This window comes from Petaurus breviceps, unplaced genomic scaffold (genome assembly GCF_028583685.1).
Source record: "Petaurus breviceps papuanus isolate PSGF00001 unplaced genomic scaffold, PetGlider_PUasm1.0 90897, whole genome shotgun sequence".
Taxonomy (NCBI): Eukaryota; Metazoa; Chordata; class Mammalia; order Diprotodontia; family Petauridae; genus Petaurus; species Petaurus breviceps.
The window spans coordinates 10,685,621-10,705,925 of record NW_027187374.1 but is presented as its reverse complement, the minus strand read 5'-3'; the positions used below and the strand labels follow the sequence as shown (position 1 = coordinate 10,705,925).

Below are 20,305 nucleotides of genomic sequence, written 5' to 3'. Positions count from 1 at the left end.
ATATACACATATATGTATGTGCATGTAGACACACACACATATATACTTTTCCTTCTGTCTTTGGCAGAAGGAAAATGATGCCATTTCACTCTTATCACATTGTCAAAGACAGTACAAGATGATAAAATTTGTTGCTGGAATGGCATCAAAACCTGGGGAAGGACAATATACTGTTAGCAGAACTGTGAGTTCATTTAATCTTTATTGAAATCAATAATAAATGGCATTTGTATAATACTTCATGAGTTTGTTAAAATCCCTTACACATTACTTCATTTCAATCTTACAAGTCTGGGATCAGTGTTAGCATTATTATTACCCCTTTTCTTAGATAAGGAAACTTAAGCTCAGAGAACTATGTGACTTATGTGTTGTTACATGGCTATGAGCCCAGGTTTTTGTAAATTCCTAAATTCAGGTTCAGTACTTTAGTACCCATGTCATGTTATCTTTTAAGACAATACGAGCTACAATAATATTCTCAGTTTTGATCCCAAGATGGTTGTTTATGCACAGGAAATATTCCTAGATTCACTTCTTTAAACAGGAAACAAACCATGTGTGTCCAGTAATCATTGCTGAGGTTAATGAATGAATAAATTTTGTTCTATGTATGTCACAAATTATTGTTATGCCACAAGAAATCACAAATATGAAGAATTTTAATAAATGTGGGAAGACATGAAGGCATTTGGTAGTGTACAGTAAAAAATGCAAAATAGCATATGCTTTGACAATAACTATTGAAATGCAGATAATAATAATGGAATCAAAACCATACATAACACACATAGAAGTTCAGAAGACATCAAGGAAACAAAAAGGTAGAATTGAATATACTTTTTTGCTTTGCGGTGCTTGGTTTTGTTTTGTTTGAACTATATCTGTATCTACATCTGGATTTGGTTTTCATGTTTCAGAAATTGATTATTTGAAAAATAAAAATAGTAAGCTTAAAAAATTTCCCTAAAATGGAACATTCCTACCATATCTGCTGCCCTTCATTTTGTGATTTTATGGTTCTTTGTGTCTTCCAGAGGATAAGTGGCTGAGTAACATGTGACCTATACATAAGGGTACCCTTACTTCTTCCATTCCTGCTGCTGTTATATACTTCCACCTTTAACACTTTAATACAAAAGGAAAATGGACTTCTTGGTACAGAGTTAGAAAAACAAAATATGGGTCATTTTTAAGACAACTTAGAATGAGTTATTCTTTTTTTTTGCTTTTTTGGAGGGGCAATTGGGGTTAAGTGACTTGCCCAAGGTCACATGGCTAGTAAGTGTTAAGTGTCTGAGGTCGGATTTTGAACTCAGGTCCTCCTGACTCCAGGGCTGGTACTCTATTCACTGTGCCACTTAGGCACCCTAAAATGAATTATTCTAACAATAACATGTTAGAGATTTTAGAGCAGCTTTTACAACTGAACCAACTGGCCTATTAATGAATTTTGACATTTTGGTATATTCAGTAAGATAAGAAAAACGTTTTCTGTTATAAAATGCATCAAAACCAGTTGAGGAATGCACTTAGAGAAGAAATTAATTTCAAGCACCGAAAGCATAAATTGTGCTGTTTTAAAAAATGATTTAATCAAAAATCTTTGGTTAATGGAAAGAACACTGATCTTGTAGTAAGAACATCTGTGTTCAAATCCTAGGTCTAATTTTTACTATCAGCCAGCCAGAAAGCATTTATTGAACAGTTAGGACACAAAACCAAAACAAAAAAAAATCACTGCCCTTAAAGTGCTTACCTTCTAATGGGGAAGGCAGTATGTAGAAATCAGTGCTTCTAAGATAAAAGAGAATACATGGGAGGTAGCCTTACAGGAGACCAAATCACAGTTTGGGACCTCGCAAATTACACAATGTCTCGTTATTTGAGCAGGAACCCATTCTAAAATATATCTGACAAATGGTCAGCAGGTTTTTGCTTCAAGACCTCCAGGGAGGGAAAAGCCTCTGCCTTCTATATTTCATGAATTCCTGCTTTTTCACAGATCTGATTCACTCCTTTAGAATTCTAGGATCTAGTACTCAAAGGGACCTTAGAACCAACTAGTTCAACCCTTTCATTGTACACATTAGTTGTTAGGTTTCATTCATAATTCTTCCTGTCTTTCTTTACATCATGCAAAAGCTTTCCTCTCTGGAACTCCCACCCTGCTAGTTTTTCCCTCTTGGGCCAAGCAGAACAATTGTGTTCCTTCTTATACGTGACAATCCTTCATTTAGTTGAGTATAATTCTCATTCCTCTCTATCTTCCTTCTTCTCTCCTCCAGGATAAACATTTGAGATTTCTTCTACCACTGGTCATATGGCATGTTCTCCAGTCCTTTCAGTAGGAGGTACGTGTCACAGTGGCTACAGTAAGCCTGGAATCATGAAGACCTGAGTTCAAATCCAATCACTTATTTGCTGTGTGACCTCAGGCAAGTCACTTAACCTCTATTTGCCTTGATTTTTATCTTCTATAAAATGGAGATAATGCCCTACCTCTCATGGTTTTTCTGAGGACCAAGACAGATAATTGTACAGGACATAATAGCATGTCTGGCTCATGTAAATGTTAACTATTATTATTAGTGATCTGGAACATTTTTTATTTTTCACATGGCTATTGGTTGCCTGGATTTCTTCCTTTGAGAACTGTTTATATCTTTTGACCATTTTTTATTATGGAATAGCTATTATTCTCATATATTTGAGTCAGTTTCTTATATATTTTGGAGAGTGGAACTTTATCTGATGTATCCATTTGGAGGGATTTTTTTTCTGGTATGGATTACAAGTGTGAGATGTTGTAAACCCCTTTTATCAATGTAGGTCAGCAACATTTGTAGAAATTACTGTACTCAATAGCTGCCTAGAGCAATGAGAGGTTAAATGATATGTAGATGGACAAACAGCCAGTATTTCACAGGAGAAAGTTGAACCCAGATTTTCCTAATTAGAGGCCAACTTTTTATCTGTTATCCTACATTTTCTTATATATCAGACTTTTATGAGAGACATTTGATGTAAAGACTTTTCACCAGTTAATGATTTCTTCTAATTCTAGAAATTGATTCAAATTTCATGCAATCAAAAACATCCATTATATCTTTTGTGGTCATCTCTATCCCTTGTTTGGTTAAGACTTCTTGTTCTATATATAGTTTGTCAAAGATATCTTCTTTTCTTCTACTAATCTTTTATGTTTAGGTCATGTATCAGTTTGTGGCTTAATTTAGCATATGGTGTGAGATATTAGAATAAACTTAATTTCTGGTATGTGGCTTTCCAGTTTTCCCATCAGTTTTTGTCAAACAGGAAGTCTTTTCTCTAGTAGTTGGTATCTTTAGCTTTATCAAATACTACACTACTATGCTGCTTCTAGGCAGCTGTGTGCTGGGTAAAATTTCAGTGGGAACATTTGCATTTACATTTAGAAATTGCTGTGTGACCTTAGGCAAGACACTTAACCTCTATTTGCCTTGATTTTTATCTTCTGTGAAATGGAGATAGTACCCTACCTCTCATGGTTGTTGTGAGGACCAAGAGAGATAATTGTACAATATATAATAGCATGTCTGGCTCATGTAAATGTTAACTATTATTATTACACTACAAATAATTTTGTAATATTTGTAACATTATTACACTACAAACACACTTCTTATTTTGTTTTGTTAATTTTCTGGACTTAAGAAAATGATAGATAAAATAGATAAAAATAAAAAATAAAATGGAATAAAATTAATAATGGAGAAGAAATTTAAAAGTGTATTGTGTATACTTCTCACCACCCCCCAGTCAGTTGTTGTTAAACATTTACTAATATACATGTTCTTCTAGGTCTTGTTTACCAAATCTATTCTGTTGACCAAATTTTCTATTTTTTAATCAGTACAAAATAATTTTGATGACTGCTTTGTAGCTCTGTTTGTCTGAGATCTAGTAGGTCCTTTTCCTTCCCACTCCTCCCCTCATTATTTCCTTGACCTTTTGTTATTTCGTCTAATTTTATAAAATAACCCTTTTGTTGTTTGAGTGATATGACATTAAACCTGTAAATTAATTATGTAATATTACCATGTTTATTATGTTAACATAGCCTAACCATAAGCAATTAAGTACCTTTCCAGCTAGTTGTCTTTATTTCTATAAATAGTTGTATCCATAAAATTAATCTCTGTGTTTGGTAGTTTGACTTCAGGTTCTTGAAGGCTTAGCTAGTAGAGTAAAAGCTCTGGCAGGTTCTGCCAAAGTAGAAATGTTTCAGATATCATTCTAGTGACAGAACATAAACTTGTTGTCTAAGGACCAGCCTAGCTAAATTCAGGAAGGCTCATCATCATTCTTGGTAATCAGGTGATTTTTTTTCAGGTAGAGTAACTCATGAAGACTGATTACCTACATATAGTATGTTATAATCTGTATTGGTAGAGGGAATAACTCTTGCCAATCAAATAATGAATCATTGAAGTATTGCAATGAATCAATATGATTTTAGAAGGGAGAGATCTAATAAGCTTCATTTCTGTCTCAAATTTCTGCACTTAGATATTTTTGTGATTTGGAAGAAATGTGACTCCTTTAATAACATTTCTCTTGCCATTATGACTCAGAATCTGGAAATGGAGAAAGAACAGAGAGTCCAAGAATGTAGATATTCCTACTTCTAGACAGGACTTAGGAGGAAGGAAGTGAAAGTAAAAACAAGATAAAAGAGGGACAGGGGAAGAGTAAGTGAGGAGGTGGAGAAAATCCTCTACGTAGAAAACTTCTCTTTGATCCCAAATATTGTTTGGAATTTGAGTAATTATACTTCCCTTATCCAGATACTAGTATTCAAACCAGTAAATGGATAGATTTATACAGTTTGGTCTAATGACAGAATCTGGTACCAATAAATATATCACATACTCTTTATCCTCCAATTGTGACTGAGCTCAAGAAAGTTATCCAAGAGATTTTATTGTTGTGATTAGATGCTAGAGAACATATGCTGCATTTGGCTTGACAACTTATGTGTGTGTATGTGTGTGTGCATGTGTGTGGCTTTATTTTTCTTTTTTGCCTTTTTATGGCATGTTTAAGATTACAAAGATTTTGTTTTCCTTTTTTCTTCTTTTTGGAAACAAAGAGTCTTAAATATCCTGGAACAAGTTCTTCTGCATCACAGGCATTTCCGTTTGCTTGGGTAAAATCTCCTCCCTTCTCAATTGTCTGGAAATTTTGTCCCAATCCAAAGTCAAAGAGTATGCAGTCATATCTATTGCAGGGAGCATGAGGCGCACTCTAAAAGAAAACTCAAACAGTACCAGGCTTATTTTAGATGGTAGAAATGAGCCTAGAGTAGTGTGGTTACAGAGATTGGCTGTGTTTTCCTAGTATCACTCCTTTCTAATGGGTGGTATTTTAAGATCTCCCTAAGTGTTTCTTACAAGTGGTCTGATCTAGAAATTGGACAAAGTTCTTACCTCTACAAATCTCTCAGAGTGCTCCTCCTTCACTGGACCTACAGTTGAAGACAGAAGCCCTCAGTGCAATAATAGAATGTTCACTGTCTGTGCAAATGCTGAGTGAAAGTGAAACATGCCTGTGTCACAAAGTCCTAGTCTAGTCGATCTCAAGTAAATTGAAATGGCTGAAATCTTTTTTCTGTGTCACAAAGACTTATAAGCCTTGATACTTCCTTTGGTCTTTGGGCCTTGAATTTTTAGCTATGCTGGGTTGCCCATCTAGCTAAGGAGGAAAGGAATAATAGTGGGTAGATAATTGTTTGGGAGGAACCACCATGAGCTTTAGAAGTCATCTGATCTAACTAATGAATAAATTAAGGCCTGGTGAAAGGAGGGGCTTTATCCTTAGATGACATAGGTAATAGAGGACAGGATTTGAATTCAAGTCACCCTCCCAAACCCAAGATTTTCCACTACTCTTTGAACTTAGCAACAAAGATGTTAGGTGGTGAAGGGGAAGGGAAAATCACTTTATATAGCTCTACCTATGTGCCACATACTGTGCTAAGTACTTTACAAATACTGTTTTTACATAGGTAGGACATTTATATCACAAATAAGTATTTCCCCACTTAGATATGCAAAATTACTTTTATATTATGCTTTGTATTCATTGTGAATTAAGAGGGTACATGTTGTAGTAAGAAAAAGAGTTGGACTAGGAGTCAAAAAAGACAAATTTAAAACCTGGCTTTGACATAGACTATCTGTGAGACTCTGGGAAAGTGCTTTATCCTCTCTGATCACTACCTTTCTTAATCTGCCTTTCCTTTTATCAACCTCTCTCCCCTTCTCTGATCCCTTCTAGTTCCCTGTAGTGTAAGATATATTTCTATATACAATTAAATCTAGGTTTTATTTCCTCTTTGAGTCAATTCCAATGAGAGTAAGGTTCAAGCCTTGCCTGCTCCCCTCCCCCAGTTTTCCTCTCCATAGTGCCTCTTTTATGTGAGAATTTTTTCTCCATTTTCCCTTTCCTTTTTCCTTTCTCTCAGGGTGTCTCCCTTTCTTCTCCCTTAATTTTTTGGGTATCATCTCATCATATTCAACTCTCACCTGTGTCTTCCTTCTAACTGCCCTAATAAAGATAAAGATCTTAGGAGTTATAATTATCATCTTCCCATATAAGAATATAAACATTTTAACCTTATTGATTCCCTTATTATTTCTCTTTCATATTTGCCTTTTTATGCTTCTCTTGAGCCTTGTATTTGAAAGTGAAATTTTGTATTCATCCCTGGTCTTTTCTTCCCCCTAGATGATTATACTCAATTTTGATGGATAGCTCCTTTACTTTCTGGAATATCATAGGGCATGAGGAAAATAAAAAAGATGCCGGAAAGAGGCTCTTTTTGTCTTTACACCTTCAGGTGAAGTTGAGCTGGGAGCAACTGTTTATTGAGCCTTGTTTCATCTAGTGTGCTATATTTCAAGGTGGGGAAAGTTGTATTCACTTCCAGTAAACTGACTTCATTAAACTGCTGGCTGGCTGTCCACACACCTAAACAGTGATTTTGATTGAGGTTCAATTGTGTAAATGCCTCCTTCAGGTGTGGTCTGCACAACACTAAGGCCAAGGAGCAAAATATAAGAACACATTTCTAACTTGGAAGAGGGGGCAAGGTCAGTGAGTGATGATATATTACAGTGGCTACTTTCTGAGAATAGGAATTAAAGGTAAGTAATCTTATTTTCTCCAAAGACAAATAATGATTATGGGCCCCCAACTTATGGAAACTAGAAAGCATCTGCAGATGGCTGAAAATATTAACTCAGTTAAAAGACAGGTTATAAATGGGCTCTGTACCTAGAGAAAATGACTCATCAGTACAAGCAATGAATCTATCCATAAAAAGATGCTCAATTCTCTTATCCCGTTTTAAAGGTTCTTTGAAGTTCCCAAAAAAGTTTAAGTCTCACCTAGTTGAAAGCAAAAAAAAAAAATGCTAAAGAAAGTAAAATGATTTCCTTGCCACTATTAAGGGCTCAAAAAATGAGGTAGAAGTTTAAATCTGGTTCCTCATTCAAATGCAAAAAGAAAGAAATGACTACAAAATGAAAGCAGCTAAGATCAATGGCTGGAAAGGAGATAATTTAGAATTTTCTGGTGTAGGAGCCCTTCCTTCATTTATTTAATTCAAATTATTTAATTGGTTCTCTGATGCTTACTTGACTAGACAAGTATCATAGTTCATTACAGGAAATATTAGGAAGAGTAAGTAAAGTTATTTTATTTAAAAATTTAAAAAAAAATCATTTTTATTTTCAGTTCCTGAATTCTTTCCTTCCTTCTAGCCCCCACCCTACCCTTTGAGAAGGAAAGACAAATGATACCAATTTTACATATGTGAAGCCATACAAAACATAGCTCTGCTATAGACATGTTCCCCCCAAAAGTCAAGAAGAATAAAGAAAAAGTATGTTTAAATCTGCACTCTGAATCCATCTGTTTTCTTTGTGGAGGTGGATAGCATCTTACAAGATTCCTTTGGAGTGATGGAGTATCATTGCTCAGAATTACTAAGTCTTGGGGGAGGAGCCAAGATGGCAGAGTAGAAACAGGACTTCCCCTTGGCTCCTCCAATACATGTAAAAAAAATGACTCTAAACAAACATTAGAGCTGCAGAACCAACAAAGTGACAGAGAAACAAATCTCCCACTGAAGGAAGCCATACAGGCTGGCAGGAAGAGTCCATTGCAGCACTCTGGGAGCTGAGAGCAGACCTGCCTAAGCCACTATTTTAGCCCCAGGGTGGCCCCTCTGCAGCTGACTTCAAGAGAGTAAATCACCACCAATTGTAGCAGTTTCCATACTTCTCAATCAACAAATGCCAAAGACAAAGTAAAAGGCTAGTATGGAACATTTTTGGAACAGGGGGAGAGGAGTTCCTAGCTGCTATACCCCCAGAGCAAGAAGTGGCGGAGGTTCAGTAGCTGCTGCCACTGCTGAGTGGCTGCTTCCAGAGCTCCTGGACTGCAGATTTTAGGGGGTCCAAGCAACCATTCAGAGGGTAATTGCTCTTAGTTTGACCTGCTTGGATCCAGATCACAGTCTTGGGTGACGATCCTGGGGTGTGTGACCAGTGAGCCAGAGTGTGTAGGGGTTGTAGAGAGGGCTCCCATCTAATAGCTTTGGCAGCTGCGAAAACCATAGCAATTTGGGACATAGCTCTCTCCATTATGGAAGCTCCTATTTTTGACAAATTTTTAATAACTTTGGTTCAGTTCTTTACATATTTGATAAATTTGGTTCAGCTCTCTATATATTTGAGAAATGGGGTCTTTGTTAGAGAAACTTACTACACAATTTTCACCCAGTTTCCTATTTTTCTTCTTATTTTGGCTGCATTAGTTTTTTTTAATCTTATTTTTACGTAATCAAAGCTATCTACTTTACCTCCCACAATCCTCTCTACCTTTTGTTTAGTCATAAATTCTTCCTTTGTCTGATAGGTAATTTTTTCCATGCTTCTTTAATTTGTTTGCAATATCACCTTTTTTTTTTATGTGTGAGTCATGTACTAATTTAGAGCTTATCTTTTTCTTGTTTTTCTTTTTTTATATGCTATTTATTTTTAGTTTTCAACGTTCACCACTTCCATAAGTTTTAAATTTTCTCCCCCTCCCTCCAGCCCTTTCCCCAAGATGTCATGCAGTCCAATATAGACTCTAAATATTCATTCCTATTAATAGACCTTATCTTGATATATGAAGTGAGATGTTTTTCTATGGCTAATTTCTTCCAGACTACTGACTGTTTTCCCAGCAGTTTTTGCTAAATAGTGAGTACTTACCCCAATAGTTAGGATTTTTGATGCAAATGTCCTATGTTTTAACCTCCACTTAATTTCAATAATTTGCTGGATGAATGAGTATTAAAATTGTATTATTAAGATGTAAAGTTAGAAGCTAGAATTTATTTCAAAGGTCTAATCCAAACCCCCCCCCCCCTTTTTTTTTTACTAGTTTAGGAGAGGTTAAATGACTTGCCCAAAGTCACATGAGGGTAAATAAAAGAACCAGGATTTAAACCCTGTACTTTTAATTCATGCTACATTCTGCTTGTTTCCATTTATGAAAGAATAGATTTTTGTGTGTGTGTTTTGCTGCTTCTGAATGAACCAATTTGAAATTTTACCTCCATTTCTACTCCCTGTGTAATTTTTATTAAATGGTAACCTTTCTGAAATAAAGTAGATTAGAAGGATTCTTAATTTGCTTAGTTTGTCAAAGGGTAATTCTTCCTTTATTGTCTCAGTTGTTGGGTGGAGTAGTAACTGCAGCTACAGAGAAGAAGCAAGATGACTATGTGGTACAAATATTTCTAGAAAAGTTGATTGCAGGAGACTTACAAAGTAGTATTGTACTTATAGAGGTTAGTGTAGACTTTTTTTTAAGGTATGGATGAACTTTTCTGTAATTTTTGGTTGCAATGAATTGATTGCAAATCAACCCTTTCAGTTTCTTAAACAAATTTCTGTGACTTGATCATTCACATTTCTTTGTCTACAAAATTTGTACATTTGTCTGAGTTCATGAGGTTGTTGCCATTGGAGGGATCTTATGATTTCACTGTAGGAGCATAGTTATATCATGGAATCTCTTAAAGACACAAACTACTTTCAGTTACGTTAAATAAATCCAATGGTGCGTACCTGATATCAGTTTTTACATTGCACAGTAAAATGATGCCTGTTTGTTCCTAGCATATTTCTGTAAGGTTTTCTGACCTGTTTATCTTGTGCTCAGTGCCCAGACTTGATTTGCTATGGCAATGTCTATCCATCACACTTCTTTTTCAAGGGGAAGTGTTTATCTTTCTATAGCTGCCTTATGGTGTGTTTCATGAATATTGCTTGGGTTTTTATGAGGATACTTTTCAAATTGGTTCTAGTTCATTTTATAGTCTCCAAAGCATGCAGAAAAACCATATTAGGTAAGTTTAAATTGCTTTAAATATGTTTTATGTGGAGCCTTGATTTCAGGATGTCAGTAAATCTCAACATATTCAGTTATAGCTTTCTCTTTGATATCTGTCTGCTTGGTGTAGCTAGCCTGGAGGACACTTATTTTAAAGTGTCATCTTCATCCATTGGTTCAATTGAACCCATAGATTCATGTTCAAGGACTTTAGTCTTTATCTTTCTTTAGCCTAAATTAAGAATTTTTCACTTATTAAGTCCAAAAGACTTTTGATATCTTTGCAAAAAAGTTCCATGAGATGAAGGGATTGTTACTATGTTTTGTATTTGGTGTCACTCAAATACATCAAGTTTAATAGTGTTTTGGCTCAATGGGTTCTTTAAGTAGGAAGTCATACTTTATTTTTGAAATTAATATTATGAACATTATATTAAATTAGTTAATTTCATAGTGCTTTTTTGTTTTGTACCAAATTTTAAAAAATCAATTTGGTAGTAATGGGGCACTCTCAGAGATAGTTACTAATCGAGAATCATTTCTTTGAAGTGCTAAATTTTTCTTTTAAAAGATATGCATCTTTAATGAACTACTCCCAAATTAAAATCTTTGTGAAATTAACCACAATGCATGACTTGATTTTTTTTTGGGGGGGAGGAGGTGGGGAGTGTCTTATGTTATCCTTAAACCACAAGATTTTCTCTTTAAAACTGCAAAGTGCAAAGCTATGCAATATAATTTTATCCTCTGGGTCCTAACCACAAAACCATAGCAGAGTCTTCCTGAGCAGATCAGCAGTATTAGGATATCTTTGAAAGACTACAATGAACATTAAATTAATCAACCAAGACTCTGGGGGGAAATGGTCACTAATTTAAAATTTTTCATGTCTCAGAAATCAATTATTTTTATGTTTATTGATGTTGTATTTGTCACTATTTTTAGTGTTTTCCCACCTAGTGACAGTGGCTAAAATTGAACAATATTATAAAAGACTCCTAGAATTTTAAGATGTCATTTCTTAACTTTTTGAAAATATTGCAACAAACTAATTTTGCGCTGATCAAAATGCTGTCATTGATTGGCAAGACTGTTTCATATTTGAGAGCTATTCACTTCATCTCTGAGTTTTTTAAAACCCCCCAATTTCTAATTGTGCTTATTGTTTCCCTTGAAATCCTCTGGATAGAACTGTATTGTCATCTCTATTTTATGTTTATTTCCATTTCAAAACAGTTTCGGCAGAGTTTAACAGCAAACTGTGCAAAATACCAGCTGTCCCAGCATGATGTTTCTGCTATAGTGTACTTTGGGATCAATCTATTCAGCTAAGAAAATAATGCTTCTCATTGTTCATCAAAAAATGTCATATCTAATGTGACCCAGGCAAAGTCACTAAGGAGCAGTAGATTGGAAGAATGTGTTTAATGGTAATTTTTCTAGTCCAACTCTAATTATTTGAATACTTAACTGATGACTCTTGTCCTTTTTAGGGGATTTCAGTTTAACTTTTTTTTCTTTCAGGATTCTTAGACCAAGAATAAACAGTATGACTATTATTCAAATACATTTTGAGTTCAAATTATTTGAATTGTCAAACTATTCAATAGTCATGCATTCAGCAATTTAACCTAAAATGTTTGGCCAGTAAAAATACCAACCAAACAAACAACTGTGTATTTGAGTGATGGTGACATCTCTGACACTCCAAAGAACTGGGTCAGATATAAATTTATCAGTTGTTGGTCTTCTATGATAATAACAACTAACATTTCTACAGCACTTCCAATGTACCTGGCACTATGTTAAGTACTTCACAATTATTATCTCCTTTGATATTTATGACAACCCTAAGAGATGGATATGGGGAGGAATAATAAAATTATTCGCATTTTACAGAAGAGGAAACTGAGGCAATTAGAGGTTAAGTAGTTTGCCTAGGGTCACACAACTAAGTGTCTGAGGCCATATTTTTGACTCCAGGCCCAGTGCTCTATCCCCAGTGTTACCTAGCTACCTCTTCTTCTTCATTTAAAAATATATATTTATTTTATTTTTGACTTATGAAATAAAGCAAGCATTTCCGCACCATGATAGAATAAAAAAAGATGATTACACATGAAACTGCAAATCTATTGTGTACAACTTGCTATTCCTTTTAAATATAAAAAAAATTCGTCATGTAAGTTTCTTCTTTTTTTCTTTTATTTTCCTCCTCCTCCCCCAAGAGATGGTAGCCATTAGAAACAAAAATGTATATATAATGTGTGTATATATGCACATATATATACATATACATGCATATATATAATCTTTCTACACATACTTCTATTTATCAGTTCTTTTTCTGGATGCAGTTAGCATCTTCATGTGTTCTTTGTAGTTAATTTGGGCATTTATAACAAGTAAAATGACTTATTCAAAATTGTTCTTAAAACAATATTGCTGTTTCACTATACCGAATTCTCTTGGTTCTGTTGATTTCATTCTTCATTATTTTGTGCAAATCTGTCCGTGTTTTTCTAAAATCATTGAGCTCATCATTTATTATAACACAGTAGCATTCCATCATGATCTATGCAATTCATTCCATCATGATCTATGGAAGTACAAATGAGCTACAGAGGACAGAGCTGGGGTGTTGGAATGAAGGTTGAACTCTTCATTTAAAGTGGTCAATGTAGATGTACTTTGTACATACTTCAGAATGCTAATGATTTCTATGGTTAGAGATCAACTGATGTGAATCATTAAGTATTGATATAAATAAATGAGCAGTGTTGTATTTATGACTTAATAGTCATAAAACTTTTTACTGTTTGATCTTTCCTTTGGACAGAAGAACTCAAATTATATGCAATTAAGCTTTTAGCTTGGCTAGTGAATTAAAATTAAATTATTTCACTTTGCATGTGTGTGTATGTATATTTTATATATAAATATTTGTATACAAATATGAATCCAATTTAAATATATTTAAATTTTAGAATCCTCAAAGGATGTGACTCAATTTGACTCAATTCTGTTTTGAAAAGACCTTTGAAATCCTCTTGTCTGACCTCTCTTTTTTAGAGATAAGGAAATTGAGGATCAGAAAGTTTATGTGACTTAAGATCAAACAGAAAATTAGTGGCAGAGCCAGGCTTGGAACCTGACTCTCCCAACTCCCTTTTCAGTGCTCTTTATATTATACTGTGTAACCTCTAACTTATGCATAAAAAGAAATAGGATGCAAGTAGTATTTTGGATTTATCAGAAAGAGTCTAGTATTTTTTTCCTGTATAATTTACTTAGTCCATTCAATAATTAAGAAATAATCCAATTTGTTCCCCAACTTTTCTGTGGAATTGAAAACTCCCCCCCGCCCCCACCCACCTCCCTTTAGAATAGACAAAAGAAGGATGTTTGGAAGTAAGAGCTTCCTTTTCTATTTCTGAAGTCACTAGTAGATGAGAATTTTTGAATTGATGAATCTATACTATCCCACCTCTTCTAAGTTTGCACTCCAGTGGCTTCTAAACTCCTTGAAAATAGAAGGCATTGCAGTTTAGTGGCTAACATACTGGTTTGGGTTTAGGTCCTGGCTCTACCAATTTACTAACTGTGTGGCAATAAGAAAGTCTAACCTCTGGGGTCTTCAATTGCCTTGTGAATATAAAATACGAGGGTTAAACTAGATAATTGTTATGTTCTCTTCCATCTGCAATATTGCATGATTCTGTGATCCTTTCTTTTCTTGTGATGCCTTGAAGAGTTTGTAAGGTGAGAAACATCATTTTTTTTTTTTTTTGCTGGGAAGGCCAGGCAATTGGGGTTAAGTGACTTGCCCAAAGTCGCATGGCTAGTAAGTGTTAAGTGTCTGAGGCCCAATTTGAACTCAGGTTCTCCTGACTCCAGGGCCAGTGCTCTGTTCACCGTGCTACCGTGTTTCCCCGATAATAAGACCTATCCTGAAAATAAGCCCTCCCCTTACTGTGTAAGATTCCTCTAAAATAAGCCCTCCCCCAAAAATAAGCCCTAACTCTAACCCCCCCCCCCCGTGAAACGCATGCCGCGCTCCGAGCTGCATCCAATCAGAGCTGCAGCAGTGAGCGCGTCATCCTGTTCTTTATTGAATTCATTATTGAATAAAGGTACATTTTTTTGTTCACATTTACCTGTTTATTAAAATTGCTGTCATTGTTCATTAAAATAAGCCCTCCCCTGAAAATAAGCCCTCTGGTGTTTTTCTGTCCAAAAAAATAATGACAGTGTCTTATTATCAGGGAAACACGGTACCTATCCACTCCAACATCTTTTTTCTTTAGACTGAATTGTAACTCTACTAAAATCAGGCCTAACTGTCCTAGAAAAACATAAACAATAGAATGGCAAATGGGAAGGGAGCTAGTGTTTTTCTTATAAGATGAGAAGAATTATCAGAAGGTGCTGATAATGAGCCAGATACATACTAGTTACATGAGTTCTTTCCAAAGAGGAAAGCAGAGATCCATTTGAGGTGACAAAGACAGAGGTCTTCCCAGAGCCACATGAAGGAGAACCTTTGCACAGTTGGTATGGTTGTAGCACCTGGACATAAAACAACAAGAGACATCAGTGACCCAATGGCTATGTGATTTCCCCCACAGGTGGGAAAGAAGACTAGCACTGTCTTCAGTGTAATTGTTTTATGGTTCATTTGTGTGTGAACACACACATGTGCATGCATGTTATAGGTATGCATATATGCACAACCATATGTATATATGCATATAGGCGTAATGTATATTTGCATGCTTACATATTTATGTAATGTGTATATACATAATGTATACAATATGTGTGTGTATATAAAATATATATGCACATATACACACACATCTGTCTCTCTCTTTCTCTCTCTCTCCCTCCCTCTCTTTCTCCTAGCTTCAAAAGAGAGGGGATGCCATCAATGCAATAATACTTGGGTGGTAAGAAACAGAGCTCAAACAAGAAATCTATCTTTGGTAAGAAAGGGCAGCATTCCCACCAGATAGATTTATCTCTGCATGGGAGGACAATCAAGACAATGAAAGAGAAGGTTCTTGAACTAAGAAGTAAACTTTTTAAAGTCACAATTCATTTATTTTCCTGAGTTAATTATTTTGGGGTTAGTGACATTATCTGAAGATTGACAGTCTTCTGGACTTCATTTGTAATTTCAAACTGCATTGGTGATTAGCCAGCTCTGCTGTTACACAGCATAGTTTAATAGAAGTGTCTTCTATGATTAAAACAAATTGTTTCTCTCTGTCATTAGAAATGGACCCTCTCTGCATTTGTTCTAGAAATCAGAGTTCCGATCTCCTTATAAGCCGACTTTCAACTTGCACAAAGTAAAACAATAGATGAACGAATACTTTAATTTTTTAGTAGATAATATAAAGATGTGCCAAAAAGCTGAAACAATTTAGGCTGAGTACCTTTGAGCCACAGGAAGTTCTTTTGAGTACCCATTTGGTCAATTATATATGTATGCTTTTTTCTGATTCATAGTTTAAGCTTCTAAATTCTAAGTCCAATATCTAACTTCTTCCATCAGCTAGGTTACTCTCTATAATTCTAATTTCATCACTCATTATATCCAACAGGACTTTTCCACTTCTGCCATGTCTATCTATTTAATGGTTTTTTTTTTGAAATTAAATTGCAAGGTGTTATTTCCTTAGCTGTGCACATAGCCTTTCCCCCCCACACTATTTCTTTTCTACCATCTATGTTCTTAGAGGGATCAAAGTTCAGTTGGTCCACATATTCTTCCATAATTAATGATATCTACAGTTTTCAACGAGAGAATTCTGAGGTTGACATGGATGCAATAATCAGTATTTGCTGAATCCATCTATCTATACTAGTATTCAGTACATTATCTTCACTTTGTCTTTCAAAGTGTTAGACAAAACTTTGAAAAATCCCTTGCTAAAATCCAAGAATGCCATATCTATATTTGCATTCTCTTAAAATAATAACCTTTTTATTTTAAAAATAATATTTATAATAATAATATAATATATAATAACAAATATAATTTATAATAATAATAATCACATAATAAATGATATTTTAAAAAACAAAATGGGGTTAATATGGAAATGATTAAAATCATAGGATTTAAACCAGGAAAAATGGAGAATTGCAATATTCCCAAGGCTACAACACACAGGACCAATTGTGGTGGTGTGGTAGGAGTAACAAACTGGTTCCTGTCCATGATGGACAAGCATATGGTCTGTCAATGATTGAGTATGCATGAAAAATAGTATGAGTGAGTAGAGAGAGAGATAACAGGTGTGTTGATAGTTATGCTGGTAATTTGCCTGTGAGTGTTTGTTGGGGAGTGAGATTATATGGGAAAGGAAACTGGAAGGAGTGAATTGAGATGGTGTTAGATAACTCAGAGGAGTAGATTTAGTATATTTTGGCTTCCCCCTCTCTACAGGTACATCAGAACACAGTGTGAGCATGAGATTGTGAAACAGGGGAGCTCTATTATGTTGCTTTATATTCAGTGTTTTATTGCCCCTTGGAGTGATGTCATTATTGGGTGTCACCAATAAGGAAGCCAAATACATTTATGCACCCAAATGAGAGGTTTCTAAGCTTGCTGTAGCAGAGAAATAGAAAGTCTGGAAGCTGGTGGGATGTTTATAAGGACACAGTAAGGAGAGACGGCAAGAAGTATCTTGGCTATTGGAACTTCAATTGCTTATAGGTAACTTGAGGCAGAAAAAAGGGAATTTATCTCACAATTTATTCCAGGGTTTATCTCAGGAAAGCACCTTTGAGTTTTCCATGATATATAAATAAAAGACGAAAATAAAGATATAAAAGTTAAAGGGAAGTAATGGCCATGGGAAGGACTTTATTATTTGTTTTGATTACATTTTTAAAAATTACCTGTTTTTAAAAGTTTCTTTACATCAATCATCTTAAATCTCTTTATATCATTATTCCTTTTATTAACCACTGATTCTCTCCTTCCTAAAGGAGATAATATGAAATATCTAGGATTATTTGGACTTCTTTGAAGAAAAATGTCATTTAAGGATTTGTTTCTTGGAAGTTTTGTTCAGTTAAATAGACATGATACATATTAGAGATATGTAAGAAAGTAAAAAGATGCAGAATTAGTTTTAAGAAAATGAAAGTATTGTCTTATAATTATATGAAATGGATTACATGACAAAGAGTGTCTGGAATTAAGATCTAGAAAGAAACATGAAGATCAACCAAGATGTCTGAGTAGTAGGAAGCAGGAAGAAGTAGGAAGAAGTAGAGCTGAACTGAACCCACACAGTTCTTCCAAAAAAGTTTTATAAAATGTACCAGATCAAGTCTGTCTGATAAGAAAATCCAAGAAAAAAAATTACAGTCAGTTATTTTTCGAACCAAAGTCATCATAGGGAATTCCTAGCACACTAGAGACAGGGTCTAGCCAGGAAAGGCACAGAGCATTCCAATAGAGGTATTCAGAAGGTTGTGGATGTGTCTGAGTGAAAGAAGAGATCCAAGACCAGAGGTGTGCTGGTTAAGTTTTTAACAATGGCTCTCTGAAATGTGTGAGACACTTCCAAGTTTAATTTGCTTTATTAACATTTTCCATTGTTTTCTTAAGTCTAGATAATTAATAAGCTAATATGTCAAACCCCAATTCATAGCATTTGCAAATCTCTGAGGTGTAAACGCTCACATTAAAAATTTAACAATAGGGGTGGCTCGGTGGTGCAGTGAATAGAGCATCAGCCCTGGAGACAGGAGGACAGGAATTCAAATATGACCTTAGACACTCAACACTTACTAGCCCTTTTCTTTCCACCCCTCCAAAAAAAAAAGCAGAAAATTTAGCAATAGTTTTGGAGAACCAGTATGTGCTGACTCCAGCACACCCTTGTCCAGACACCCAAATAAGGGTCTGGCCTTGTTCATGGTCCAGCAAAAAGTGACAACCGAAACCACCCATTAACTAACAAAAGATACAGAGTGGGAGTATGGAAGGGATCTGTACCTAGGGGTAGTCATCTAGAATGAAAAAAAAAATGTTATTGCCCCATGGCTGTATAGCAAGTTCAGAAGAAGGCAGCATTGGTTGTGCACTCACCCTAGGAGTGGAACAGAGTCTCAGTTTCAGCACCTTATCCAGTCTGAAGCTTCAAGTGGAATGAGGACAGGAATCCCAGATGAAAAGGACAATAGCAGTTCTGTCACTCTGAACCTACAAAGTTTTCCAGCTGCTTATAATGAGTGACTGAGTACAACAGCAGTCTACTAGAACTCCAGCCAAGGTAAGCCCACAAGTGTGTTGCCAAATCCAAACTCAGGTCAGGAAATTGCAAAGCCCAGACCAGGATGGTAGTGATCAAAATTTGCTGTGACTCAGACTACTTTGGGAGCACTGAAAACTCCGTAGCCTGAGGGGTTACTGAGATTCTGTAATAACACAATATTCAATACCCAAGAAGCTTCATAAGGACCCAAGAAGACAGAAGGTCAATCCATTCATTCTCTCCATAATTTTGTAAATCTCAACCCTAACAAAGTTGGAAGTCAGGATGTAGGCTGGATGAATGAGCAAATGACAATAAGGATGATGACAAGGATTCTCAAGAAAGAAACACAGGAAAAGGGAATAACTCTTAAACATCCAAAAGTGAAGTTCAAAATATGCCACAGTTCAGGCATAAGTTCAACTAGAATTTCTGGGACAGATGAAAGTTTAAAACATTTTTGTGGGTGAAATGAGAGTGCTAGAGGGAAAAATTATAAAAGAAATTAAAAGAAGAAACAATTGAAAAGAGAATTAACAGATTGGCCCAAATGGTATGAGACCTTGCCCAAGCAGCAAACTCCCTGAAAATGGATGAATTATAAGTTAATGACTTCATGAAATAATAAGAAAAATAAAAAGTCAAAAAATTGAAAAAATACATGAAAATGAAAGTTAACTCAAAGCAAAAACAACTGAGCTGGAAAACAAATTAAGGAGAGAAAATTAGAGAATTATTAGACTTCTTAAAAGCCATAACCAATTAAAGAGCCTAGATATGTTTTTAGAAGAAATCTCCCTAGCTCTCTTCCAACCAAAAGGCAAAGAGTAAAAGGAGGGAGAATAGCATCAACAGAACTCAAATAAGACTAAAAAGCAATAATCATCAAAATAATTTGATGCTGGTTAAGATAAGTCAGTGGAACAGATTAGTTACAAAATGTCTAGGCACAAATGAGCATAGTAACCTTATGTTTAATGAAACTCAAAGATCCCAGCTATTGGAGTAAGAATTCACAATTAAAAAATACTGTTAACAAAATGGGAAAGCATTCTGGAAGAAACCATGTATAGACCAATATAATATATATGTTATATATATATGTACATATATATGAATATAGACACACATATGTATATATATTTAGTATAATAAGATTTGCTTCAAATGGGCACATGCCTCAGACATACAAAGTGACTTTGTAAAAATTAGAGGAATGAAAGGAAATTAGCTGTTATTTACATAAATGGGAGAAGAATTCATAACCAAATAAGGTATAGAGAAGATCACAGAGGGTAATACAGAAAATTTTGATCACCTATAATTAAAAAGTTTTTACACAAATAAAACCAATATAATTAAAATTAGAAGAGTAAAAGGTAAATCATTCATTAATTGATAACTAGTCAAAAGAGATGAATCAGCACTTTGAAGAGGAAGAAATCCAAGTTATCAATAGCCAGCTATGCCTCAAAATTTATTAACTATGAATATTCTTTGACCTAGACATATGAGGTCTATACAATAGAGTAAGGAAAAGGGACCTATATGGCCTTATGCACAAGACACCTTGTTTGAGGAAACTCTCT

At 34.9% G+C, this 20,305-nt stretch overlaps 1 long non-coding RNA gene across 2 annotated transcripts in view; it reads left to right on the top strand.

The window, feature by feature from the left end:
- LOC138151353 (uncharacterized) overlaps positions 1 to 20,305 on the top strand; it is a 117,778-nt gene that overhangs the window by 68,304 nt on the left and 29,169 nt on the right. The window contains exon 3 of one of the 2 annotated variants that reach the window (XR_011165797.1): positions 2,289 to 2,560. The exons of the other annotated variant lie outside the window; for it this stretch is intronic. This is a non-coding gene — a long non-coding RNA (uncharacterized lncRNA). Of the gene's footprint in view, positions 1 to 2,288; positions 2,561 to 20,305 lie in introns of those variants that run through there. 2 annotated transcript variants of the gene reach the window in all.